This window comes from Hyperolius riggenbachi, chromosome 9, assembly GCF_040937935.1.
Source record: "Hyperolius riggenbachi isolate aHypRig1 chromosome 9, aHypRig1.pri, whole genome shotgun sequence".
In the NCBI taxonomy this organism is placed as follows: domain Eukaryota; kingdom Metazoa; phylum Chordata; class Amphibia; order Anura; family Hyperoliidae; genus Hyperolius; species Hyperolius riggenbachi.
Window position 1 is genome coordinate 152,929,127 of NC_090654.1, and position 13,479 is coordinate 152,942,605.

At 39.3% G+C, this 13,479-nt stretch overlaps 1 protein-coding gene across 1 annotated transcript in view; it reads left to right on the forward strand.

Moving 5' to 3' along the window:
- The window catches only part of PHF2 (PHD finger protein 2), a 762,463-nt gene that overhangs the window by 17,293 nt on the left and 731,691 nt on the right, over window positions 1–13,479 (forward strand). The gene's annotated exons all lie outside the window — the stretch shown is intronic.

The following is a 13,479-nucleotide window of genomic DNA, read 5'->3' on the forward strand; positions in this document are numbered from 1 at the left end:
AAAGTACTCTAACTTTACAGTTTACAATGAAATTTTGCATAGAACATCAAGGTATACCGTGAAGCTATAATTACTGTTATAGGGGGTTCAGACCCCGCTATGCCGGATTTATATGATAGCAACACTTTAACCTCCCTGGCAGTAAGCCCGTGCTGAGCACGGGCTATGCCGCCGAGAGACACCGCTCAGGCCCCGCTGGGCCGATATGCATAATTTTTTTTTTTTTTTGCTGCACGCAGCTAGCACTTTGCTAGCTGCGTGCAGTGCCCGATCGCCGCCGCTACCTGCCGATCCGCCGCTATACGCGTCGCCGCAGCCGCCCCCACCCCAGACCCCGTGCGCTGCCTGGCCAATCAGTGCCAGGCAGCGCCGTGGGGTGGATCGGAGTCCCCTTTGACGTCACGACGTCGATGACGTCATCCCGCCCCGTCGCCATGGCGACGGGGGAAGCCCTCCAGGAGATCCCGTTCTTTGAACGGGATCTCCTGATCGCCGGCGGCGATCGGAGGGGCTGGGGGGATGCCGCTGAGCAGCGGCTATCATGTAGCGAGACCTCGTCTCGCTACATGAAAAAAACAAATAAAAAATAAAAAAAAAACGTATTTGCTGCCCCCTGGCGGATTTTGCCAAACCGCCAGGAGGGTTAAAGGTTTGTGGTCCTTTGCTGAGTTAGCAATCATGAAAAAGGCAAGAACCGCTCAGGTTTTTGACAGTTGGCGCCCAACAGTTGATGGTTATCTTGCATTTCAAAGTTCTTTATTGGCAGTAAACATAAACATTGCCAACAATTATGTATACATACAGTGGTGTGAAAAACTATTTGCCCCCTTCCTGATTTCTTATTCTTTTGCAGGTTTGTCACACTTAAATGTTTCTGCTCATCAAAAACCGTTAACCATTAGTTAAAGATAACATAATTGAACACAAAATGCAGTTTTAAATGATGGTTTTTCTTATTTAGTGAGAAAAAAAACTCAAAACCTACATGGCCCTGTGTGAAAAAGAAATTGCCCCCTGAACCTAATAACTGGTTGGACCACCCTTAGCAGCAATAACTGCAATCAAGCGTTTGCGATAACTTGCAACAAGTCTTTTACAGCGCTCTGGAGGAATTTTGGCCCACTCATCTTTGCAGAATTGTTGTAATTCAGCTTTATTTGAGGGTTTTCTAGCATGAACTGCCTTTTTAAGGTCATGCCACAACATCTCAATAGGGTTCAGGTCAGGGCTTTGACTAGGCCACTCCAAAGTCTTCATTTTGTTTTTCTTCAGCCATTCAGAGGTGGATTTGCTGGTGTCTTTTGGGTCATTGTCCTTCTGCAGCACCCAAGATCACTTCAGCTTGAGTTGACGAACAGATGGCCGGACATTCTCCTTCAGGATTTTTTGGCAGACAGTAGAATTCTTGGTTCCGTCTATCACAGCAAGCCTTCCAGGTCCTGAAGCAGCAAAACCACCCCAGACCATCACACTACCACCACCATATTTTACTGTTGGTATGATGTTCTTTTGCTGAAATGCTGTGTTACTTCTACCACAGATTTAACGGGACACGCACCTTCCAAAAAGTTCAACTTTTGTCTCGGCGGTCCACAAGGTATTTTCCCACAAGTCTTCGCAATCATTGAGATGTTTTTTTTAGCAAAATTGAGATGAGCCTTAATGTTCTTTTTGCTTAAAAGTGGTTTGCGCCTTGGATATCTGCCATGCAGGCTGTTTTTGCCCAGTCTCTTTCTTATGGTGGAGTTGTGAACACTGACCTTAATTGAGGCAAGTGAGGCCTGCAGTTCTTTAGATGTTGTCCTGGGGCCTTTTGTGGCCTCTCGGATGAGTTTTCTCTGCGCTCTTGGGGTAATTTTGGTCGGCCAGCCACTCCTGGGAAGGTTCATCACTGTTCCATGTTTTTGTCATTTGTGGATAATGGCTCTCACTGTGGTTCGCTGGAGTCCCAAAGCTTTAGAAATGGCTTTATAACCTTTACCAGACTGATAGATCTCAATTACAGTACTTTTGTTCTCATTTGTTCCTGAATTTCTTTGGATCTTAGCATGATGTCTAGCTTTTGAGGTGCTTTTGGTCTACTTCTCTGTGTCAGATAGCTCCTATTTAAGTGATTTCTTGATTGAAACAGGTGTGGCAGTAATCAGGCCTGGGGGTGACTTCAGAAATTGAACTCAGGTGTGATAAACCACAGTTAAGTTATTTTTTTAACAAGGGGGGCAATCACTTTTTCACACAGGGCCATGTAGGTCTTGAGTTTTTTTTTCCTCACTAAATAATAAAAACCATCATTTAAAACTGCATTTTGTGTTCAATTATGTTATCTTTGACTAATAGTTAACGGTTTTTGATGAGCAGAAACATTTAAGTGTGACAAACATGCAAAAGAATAAGAAATCAGGAAGGGGGCAAATAGTTTTTCACACCACTGTATAGCAAATTAAATCATGTAATACATAACAATTGATTGTCATAACAAATAGACAACCAAACAAACATTGACCGATTATAGGTCAAAACATAAATATCAAGAAGATAAAGCATGAAAAATAAAATAATGGTTAATAAATACTAGATTAAAGAAATTATAGTATTGTAAGGCCCGGTTCACACTTGCGGTTCTCTGCCAAACGGACCGGATGACCTGACCGGATCCGGATCGGAACCGTACGGTTCTGATCCGGATCCGGTCAGGTTGCATCAGGTGTTCATCAGGATGCGATCCGGATCCGTTTGGCAAAAGATAGTAGAAATAGAATAAAAATGTTGGGGTCCACCTCCGACATACTGCGAACATCTCCAGCACGTTTAAAATCACTGCTGCTCCACTCCAAAATGCTTGCCCATGTGTCCCCATCCAAAATCGCCGCTTCAATACGCATAGGAAGTGGGGTAGAACATCCGGATTTTTAGCCAGTGTGTTGTGCACTTTCCGGTTCTCATTGGTTTGTATTGGCCGGATGGTGCAGTCCGGTTCCGCTCCGGATACGGCTGCCGGAGGAGCCGGACCAAAAAATAGCGCATGTTGGGTCTTATGCCGGAGTCCGGATCCGGTCCGGATCCGGTCCGGACGAAACGGACGCATGTGAACGGACGCATAGGCTTTCATTGCTATGCTGTGCGTCCGTTCCGTCCGTTCTGCATGCGGTCCGGCTCCGGCACGGCGATTCCGGACGGCGACCGCTAATGTGAACCGGGCCTTAGGGTATAGTAGAGACCACTGACTTTTAGATCATCAATCCATCCTGACCAGATACTATTAAATTTGGGCATACTATCATTTAGCATCGCATTTATTCTCTCACTAATCATAATATTAGATATTTGTGTAAAAGTTTCAGAAACATGGATATGGGGAGACCTCCATTTTCTTGCTATTGTAAATCTAGCTGCTGACAAGATGTGCTGAACTAATTTCTGTTTACATTTTAAAATGTGTGGAATTTGAAATCCTAAAAGAAAGGTCCAAGGGTCCTTTTTAATACGAATTTTTAAAAGCTTATTAATTTTTTTATTGATTTCATTCCAAAATTTTGCAATTCTTGGACATGACCACCAAACATGAATGAGGTCTCCCCTTGCTCCACAATTCCTGAAACACCGATCAGAGTTGCTATTACTAAAATGATGCATCATATGCAGCGTTATGTATGCTCTATGAAGTAATTTAAGGGATGTTTCTAAAATTGAATAATATAAACTATTGTTAGATAATAAAGAACATGCATCAAACCATTCTATAGAAGATTTGTCCATCGCTAAATCTTTTTACCATCTAATCATAAATTTGTGTTTAAAGTCAGGTCTAGGATTGATCATGCTAAAATATATAAATGAGATCTTTCCTTTCCTTAAAGGTTGTAACATACAAACCCTCTCAAATTGAGTTGGTTCCTGTAAATTTCTAGTTTTCAGATATCGATTCCAAAAATTATAAAAGGGCGAAAATTCCAAATTTTTTTTCGAAAGACAATGACCACTTTTTCTGTATATTTCTCAATGTAAGCAATTTTCCAAATTTACAGAAATGATGCAACTTTGAGAAAGGAGTTTGTACATCCAACCTCCATAAGACATTAGTGTAGTGGGGGTGTCTCAGCACCTTGCAGGGAAAAAAATATAGGAGACAAATACGGGAGCCCAATAGTGTAGTATATTAGTATGCAATTGAAAAAAGAAATTTCAATAAATTACTACTCACAAAAGGAGGTTTCAAGGGCAACCAACCGTAGGAAGCAGGTGGAGACCATAAACCCGACTCCACTCGGGGTAGTCCCAGCCGGGACCTGGATGTGGTCGCTCTCCTTGAAAAAGTAGGGACAGGTGTCCACTGTGGGGCACCCACAGGTGGTCTGTCACCACCCCTCAAACACAGATTGTTTGGGGGTATAGCTATGCACAATTGAAGGTAAAGAGGCGCCCTGGTTGAAATAAAAGCATCTAAAAACAGCTTAAAATCGAGGAAATAATATGAGGTGGCTTACCTCAATAACGAAATCCTTGTATATGACAAAAGATTTTTATTTAGCACAGGCAACGCGTTTCGCGGGTCCAAGCCCGCTTCATCAGGCCAATAAAAGTGCCAAATGAACAAGTCGATATTGCCATATCGACTTGTTCATTTGGCACTTTTATTGGCCTGATGAAGCGGGCTTGGACCCGCGAAACGCGTTGCCTGTGCTAAATAAAAATCTTTTGTCATATACAAGGATTTCGTTATTGAGGTAAGCCACCTCATATTATTTCCTCGATTTTAAGCTGTTTTTAGATGCTTTTATTTCAACCAGGGCGCCTCTTTACCTTCAATTGTCCATAAGACATTGTTGATAGTTGATGGTTATCTTGATTGTTATCTTGAAAAATACTTTCTATGGTGGAAGCATAGACCATAGTTTTCTATCGCCATAAGAGAATAAAAAAGTACTTCTACACAAATATAGAGTTGGATATGCATATGAAGCATCCAAAATCTGAAGCAAAGAAAGATATTCTTATGCTTTGAAGTCTCGGAGAAGAGAATTGCTAATGAGCACACTCAGTTTATAGTCTATGAAAAGACTTATGGCCCATACTCACAAGGGACAAAAGTGGCCTGTCGCCAGCACACGTGAGCGTGTGCACGACAAGCCGGCAACAGCTCGTCGCCAGCTCCCTCCGCGTACGCACGCGGAAGAGGGATCAGCTGAGCGACGGAAGCTGTCGCCGACGCTCCTCCACCGCCGCCGGAAGCTCCGTGTTGTGGATAGAGGTTGCTGTCGCTAGTCCGCATACTCACACGGACTAGCGACAGATGCGGCGGAGTTGCGGCAGCAACTGTCGCCAGGCGATTGAGCGGTTCAATCGCCTGGCGACATCAGCGACGAGCGACAGTTCGGGGTGCGCGCCCGTGCAACGCCGCATACTCACGGGCGACAATTGTAGCCCGTGAGTATGGGCCATTAGAAGAGAAAATAAGTACTTTGGCCTATCAACCCTAAGAAAAGAAATAGTGCTACATGTATTTTTATATCTGACAAAATGAAGCAGATTATATTGAAGCAGCATATTGAAGCAGAGTATATAGCTATACATTATGAAAATGGCTACCTTAGAAGTGCAGAAAAACTTTTTGAGACAAGCTCAGTGAAAAAGAAAAGTAAAAGAGCGTTTTTATCATGAAAAGAACATATTTTTTTTTTTTTATAAGTAAGAGGTTCTGCTAGCAAGAGAATTAACATTGTTTTTATACTAGACAAAGGGGAGGCTGCAGCGCATCATCCGATCAGCGGAAAGGATAATTGGCTGTAGCTTACCTTCCCTGCAGGATCTTTACACTAGCAGGTGCAGAAAGAGAGCGACCAAAATTGCCTCTGACCCCTCTCACCCAGCTCACTCCATCTTCCAGCGCATGCCTTCAGGAGTAAGATTCCGGTCAATCGCTACCAAAACCTCCAGACACAGGAACAGTTTTTTTCCTCAAGCGGTAGCCATACTTAATGCTGAACCACGTTAGAGCTGCTAGGACTGAAAGTAATCAGCACAGAACTAAACATGAACAATTCTCACATTGCTTACTGCCACTATACTTATAATGTCCTTAACTTGTAATATTCACACTGTCTGTCCTTGTATTGTTTTTTGTTTGTGTTTGTTAAGCAACTGCCAAGACAAATTCCTTGTAGGTGCAAACTTACTTGGCGAAAATAAATTGATTCTGATTCTGATAATCTCCTTTGTCTGCACCAAAGAAGACTCCAAACAAGCATTCCTTGCAGGCACCAAGAAGAAACCCGCTAAGACAAGCAATGAACGCTACATGCTTGAAGACTATGCAAAGATATAAACATGAAGACAAGCCATTGAAAGAGGCTATGTTATAAGAAACTCTGGTCTGAAAACAGCTGAAGAAGAAACAATTGGAACTAGAGTAACCAGAGAAGTGTGAGGACTAAAAAGTACTTTTACTTCTTTAACAACTCTGACCACTGGTTGACGCACCAGCTGAGAGAAGATCGAGACAGCACTAAGAAAAGTGGGCCTGAAGGAATACAAGAAAAGAAGAACAGACAGACGAAGATAAATTAAAAGATAAATGAGATTATCAGGTGAGTGAAGAGAGAGCATTAGGAGATGAAGATGGAGATATTCAGTTTTTATAGATAAATCTGATGAATTAGAAGAGGACATATTTTTGACATAGAAAATACCAGAAGATGAGTGAAAGAAGGTTTTGATGGACATTTGAAACTACTACTACTACTACTACTACTACTACTACTACTACTACTACTACTACAATAGAGACTGTTACATCATAGCAAGATTTCAAGATCAAGACTAAGATGTTAAGATCATCCAGTTATAGAAGAAGACAGCCAAGGTAAAGATTTTTTTAAAGGACTGAAAAATACGCATCAATATTCTATTTTTGATTCCATATATGAAGAAGATGTGGAAGATATATAGATTTTTCTACCTATGCAGATACAATAAGACTGTAAAAGAAAATAAAGACTTATGAGAAGTTACCGGAAGAAAGCCATACAGGAGAAACAAGGAGAGAACTGTTCACATAATGACATACAGCAATCAAGCTGGTTCTATAGAAGACTGCACTAAACTACATTATATGTACAAGATGATTAAAGGCCTAATGTGAAGAATGAAGCCTGGATTGATGAAGACTTTTAAATACATGAAGGAGAAAAGAAGTTATACACCAAGAGACTGGAAGAGAAATCCATGCCTTAGGTAATCGACTGATGAAGTTCAAGAAGAATTTCAAGTTGATACTCTATTCAAGAAGTGTGACGCTAAGGACAACAGTTTACTAAAGTGATGAACAGATAACAAGAGAAAATGTTTTGGTAAATAGACAAGGATTTACTTACTGATGTCAAGCTATAATAAAAGCCATGACACTCATGAAGCAACAAATGAAGACATGTATGATATGCTATTGATGAATTCTGAGGGCTCGTTTCCACTGTTGCGACGCGATTTCGGCCGCATTCCGACGCTTGTAAAAACGCATGCGGATGCGTTTCCGCATGCGTTTTTACCCGCGATTTCGCGTGCGATTTCGCATGGCAGGATGCCATGCGAAATTAACCATGACACTGCCAGGGCTAAATAAAATTGAAAAAGGTGCGAAATTGCACGTGAAATCGCGGGTAAAAACGCATGTAACAAACGCATGCGTTTTTACTATTAAATACATTAGCGGCGATTCGCACGGATTCCCGACGCAGGCGAATTCGTTGGCTCTTTTGTGCGTTTTTTTACCGCTGAAAAAAACGCACCTCAACAACGCTACAGTGGAAACAGGCCCATCCACTTGCATTACATGTGCGGATCTGCATGCGTTGGACGCATGCAGATTCGCGATAGTGGGAACGAGCCCTAATACACAGCTTAAACGTGAAAGTTTTTTATTTCAGAAGAAGAAAATGAACACTTTTTTAAAGAGAAGATATATGTCAACTATTACAGAAAATGGATAATACTACTTTGATTTTAAAAGACAAACTAAGATGAACTTAAAGAGACACTGAAGCGGAAAAAAAATATAATATTATGATTTGTATGTGTAGTACAGCTAAGAAAAAAAACAGCAGCAGAGATAGGAGTCTAATATTGTTTCCAGTAAAGGAAGAGCTAAGAGACTCCAGTTTTTATCTATGCAAATTAGCCATTCAGCTCCAAGACTTTCAAAGTCGCAGATAACTCTGCCAGACACTTGAGATAATAAGCTTTAAAAGACAAAGGCCTCAATTCACTAAGCTTATCTCCTATCTTTAATAACTCTTCTAGAGTTGTTACCATGGTGATAAGGCATGTAGTATTCAGGAAACATTTTACCTCAGGCAAACCTAAAGTTAACTGTATGTATATATAAACGGCGCTGCAACGATAAATTAAAGTCCACTAATAGTCCACTTTTCCTTCACAATGAATATAAAAGTTCTTATGTGTATGCGCTTCTTGCTGAGTGTAGCTGCACCCTTCCAAACACTGTCCAATATTGTAGATAGCGCTCCACTTCACTTAACACGTAATAGGGGGTCCCCCTAGGGACTGCGGGTAAGGCCGCGTGGTGTCACCGCTAATCCGCTATTTGGCTGGCCGCTCATACAACGCTGTGCGCTTCCGTGTTGTCCTAGCGTGTCCTCCGGCTCCACCCTACGCGTTTCGTCACTCCGAGTGACTCATCAGGGGCGTCCCAAATAGCGGATTAGCGGTGACACCACGCGGCCTTACCCGGGAGGCACGGGGGAGAGCCCGTTACTTACTCTACAGGCTGTCAATCATTCTACTCTTGTGAGTATTTTAAGTTTGAATAAACCTTTTATCATTTTTACGGAGTTACGCTATGGGATGTTTTATTCTCTGAGGTAAACGGAAGACACATAGCCTGAATGGGATTCACACAGGACAGCACTTCCATTCACAGCAAGGCGCACTGAGAAACAGAGGAGCCTGATCGAGGAGGTTGTCAACTTTTCTACCCCTCCATCCACAGCAAGACACATTAAGCAGCAGAGGAGCCTGACCGAGGAGGATACCATCGCGCACTTTGACCAGTCTAGCAGTGGTCAGATTGGACGGGTGAGTGCAGTCCCTAGGGGGACCCCCTATTACGTGTTAAGTGAAGTGGAGCGCTATCTACAATATTGGACAAACCTAAAGTTAACTCTTCTGTCTTTAAGTTAACTCTTTAATCCTTAAAATAACTCCAGAGTTAAAGACAGGCTGTTCATTAACTGCGTGTGAAAATAACTACAGAGGAGGTAACTTAACTACAGAGGAGGTAAATTAACTACAGAGGAGGTAACGTAAGGAATGAAGAGATAAGATAACTCTCTTACTGTGTGGAGGTAAGTTTTCTCTTGCCTTATTATCTCCAGCATGATCTTCGTGAATTGAGGCCAATGGCCTGGAGTTATTTTAAGGATTAAAGAGTTAACTTAAAGACAGAAGAGTTAACTTTAGGTTTGCCTGAGGTAAAATGTTTCCTGAATACTACATGCCTCATCACCATGGTGATAACTCTAGAAGAGTTATTAAAGACAGGAGATAAGCTTAGTGAATTGAGGCCATTGTATCTTTTTTTCCCTCTGTGGGGAAGATTTTACAGAGAAGGCTAGTGAACTTTTGAACCCATTTAGACTGCTGAGTAGTGTGTAAACTGCAAATATTAGAGAATGATGCAATGTTATAAAAAACAAAAAAAAACAAAACACTATATAACTGAAAATAAAAATATTAGAATATTTTCTTTGCTACTAAAATTCTAGTAATTATCCGTATTACGCAACCAATTCATTATATCATATTTTTTTTTCGCTTCAGTGTCTCTTTAAGAAAAGGCATAAGCAAGAAGAGAAGGAACCTGCTGTTATAACTTTGAACACTAGAGCAAACTAGTAAGAATGCACCCAGCACCATATAGCATCAACTTATATTTTTTTCTTCTTGAACCACAAGTGGGAAGGTAGTTGGTTAGTTTAGTTTTTTTTTATGCTGAAAACTCACCAGAATGTTGCATATTTTTTGTGTTTTCCCCTTCTCTCCTCTTCCTTATTATTTTTTTCATAGGTGCTGAGAACAATATCAATTATCCACAAAAATACCACCACAATGGTGTTTGCTGTACCTGATACATTTAGGCTACGTTTCCACTATAGCGTTACATTTTCACCTGCAAAAAAATCGTCTAACGAAAATACACATAGAATGGAAATGGCTGCATTGACTAACATTAGTTTCAAAATCTATGCAAAACTAAAAAAACTGACACAAAACGCACAAGGGGAAACAGCTTTAATGATGACAAAGCTGAAGTTTACAACCTACAAGGAAGACTTCAAAATAAATTGAACTTGATGCATCAACAGTATGCCCAGTGCCTAAACAAGATGGACTGCTGGATTTGCTCATACAGCCTTTATCCTTGAAGATGATGCCCAACTTAGCCATTCCAGTACTATTTGAAGAATTGGAAACCAGAGTGCCCAGAATAAACCAACACAGACACAGGAAGCACATACAAGTTATTCTAGCATACAAGTTATTGCCTGATGGTGGGAAAGGAAGATGCACTATAACTAGAGGAATACCCGCTACATGACTTGAAGAGCAAGAACAGCTCAAATATCAGATACATTTCTAGTCATTATATATATATATATACACACACACACACACACACACACACACACACACACACACACACACACACACACACACACACACACACACACACACACTAGTGAAGAAACGAAGAGAGTGAAACGCCTTCAAGTGCCATGGTATGCAAAGATTGTCGTACACCCTAAACTTATAAATGCAAGATGACTAGCCATAGTCAACTCAGAAAATATAGTTATTTGTGGGACTATTTGATAATATTACAGATGAAATGTTCTAAACAACCTGAACAGTCAATAATGCGTTAAAGTGGCAGACTTAAATGCTAGTAAAACACTGGACTGATACTAGATTGCTGTAAAGCGGCACAAGGGGGGATCCTATCGCGTTATCATGAGAACTGTATGTCTTATACAAGAATTATAGACAATTGACTGAAAGCTATATGAAACATATACCTGTTAAAGAAGTTTCTAGAAAATAAAATTCTGAATGACTACTGATTTCAAGACTAATGAATGATTGGTGTAGAGAACTACTTCAATCAGAGAGAAAATCTATACATGACCTATCCAGAATCAAGCGTGTAACTACATTAAATATTGCCGTAAGAAGAGACTGTGCTTAACAAGAAAACAACCTTATATCAAACTTAATCTACAAGATAATCTATAACATTTGACTTTTGTGAAAGTAAACATGCCAAGAGTTGCATACAAGAATGCTGACAGTCTACAACATAAGTTTTTAAAGAGACTTTCAGATCAAGGGTAAAGATCCTTATCAATTCAAGAGAGAGAATTACTCCAAAATACTGAAACATGAAGTGGAGAAGCAACTTACACAATGAGATGTTAATACATATGTTTATTGAGAACATGTTTGAAAACAGCGACTGCAACAAGATAGCTTGCAATTTGAATTGCTAAAGAACTTTTTATTGCCTGAATTTTTAATATGATATTTACATTTAAATAAAAAGATGACATCATTTTATGGGATTCTGCTGGCAAACTACACACACTACTACATACCATTTGTGAAAAAAAACCTTGTGGTATTACAAAGGTTTAATTAATGGTATTAAAACATAATACTAACCAACTAACTAATTAACCTGTTGTAAGCTAACAATAAAACTTTTTCAAAGAACCTTGGGACCACATGAACGGTATAATTCCTGTTTATACAGTTTTGAACTTTAAGTTTTTTACCACATGCCTTAAAATGGGTAACAAATATTGCCTAGAATTTCCCTACATATCTACACAAGCTACCACAGTGATAGAAACTACAGATTCAAGGGCGAATCCATACATATGTCATATAGAAAGACTATAGCCATATCTAGACCAGAAAAATATGTTTATTGGAGAAGATATTGATATTATTATTGAATTTATTGTCAGTCTGGCAACACAGCTGACAACGCCACTTAATGAGCAATGTTTTGCATGAATGAAAGATTGCATTACTTTTAATTTTGATTTTATATATATATATATATATATTTTTTATTTTGGGAGATCGCTAATTATCTGCCATCATTTTCCTGGAAGTGGGGATGTCAGAATTCTAGTGGTTTATTTATGCAGGAAAAGCTGTCACATGTATGTGTTAAGTTTTAATGTTCTATGCAACATTTCATTGTAAACTGTAAAGTTAGAGTACTTTTTTAAAATATTGCTCTGAAACATCTCAGCATATTTCAGGCTGTGAAGCTTATAATATTATTCTAGTTACAAGAAGCTAAAACATTCTTGTTTATATTAAAAGCATCTTTCAAATGTCAAGGTTGTAGATAAGTGTACTGTGTGAAGACTGAAAAGAAACAAGTTTAAAAAATTCACATTGCTGCAGCAATCATATCTCTCTCTCTCTCTCTCTCTCTCTCTCTCTCTCTCTCTCTCTCTCTCTCACATTTTCTCAATTATTACATGTAAATATTAATAATCAATACAGTCCTAAAGAAAGAATTATTATTGTTAAAACCTATAATTACATATAATAGAATGTATTACGGTACTTTGAAATACATTTTAAAAGCTGGTTTCTGCCAGTGATAATTTGAGACAGTAAAACATTTTCATAAGATTGTTTTAGTTCTAGAACATTGTTTATATGTTCTTCTTGCTTGAAGGACATCTCAGCTAGCTGAACACTGATAATACATGCTATGTTTTGGGAACATTAATCAACTATATAAAATAATAAGGGGGTTTCCCAATTGTTTAAAAATTATGAAATAGTGACATCTGTCAGTGGAAATATTACATTTATTTATTCATAAAGAAATACAAATATATAGAACATGATTTTATATTATTACATTTTAATGTGCAATTATATCTTATATGATTAATTGTTTTAAGAAGAATTATATAATAAGCTTTATATTTAAATAAGTATATTAGAAGCCCTAATGTTTCAATAAGCCTTAAATTGCTGTAGACTTTTTACTGGGTCAACCTGACCAATTTTTCGTTTTGGGAAAGTACAGACACATTCCAAACTAATTAGCAGAAGGACACATTATCAGAAATGCACATAAATTACATTGTTTAATGTTTGAAAGTCCCAATGTCTGGGGCAAATAAGTCAACCAGCAGACAAGATGGCTGGTGACGTCCATTTTTAATTAACTGCGTCAAATATGACCCAATTTAAAATGTCGGAATGTATAAACATTCCAAATGACATTAATTCTCACAAGATAAGGTAATTAAAGAGACTCTGCGGGATAGCGGCGTTTTAGCAGGGGCACACATGGCCCTGCTATCTATGAGGTCTGAAGCGAGATTTATTCTCACTTCAGACTCTCTTTAAGGCGTTTATAAACAAATCTGTTAT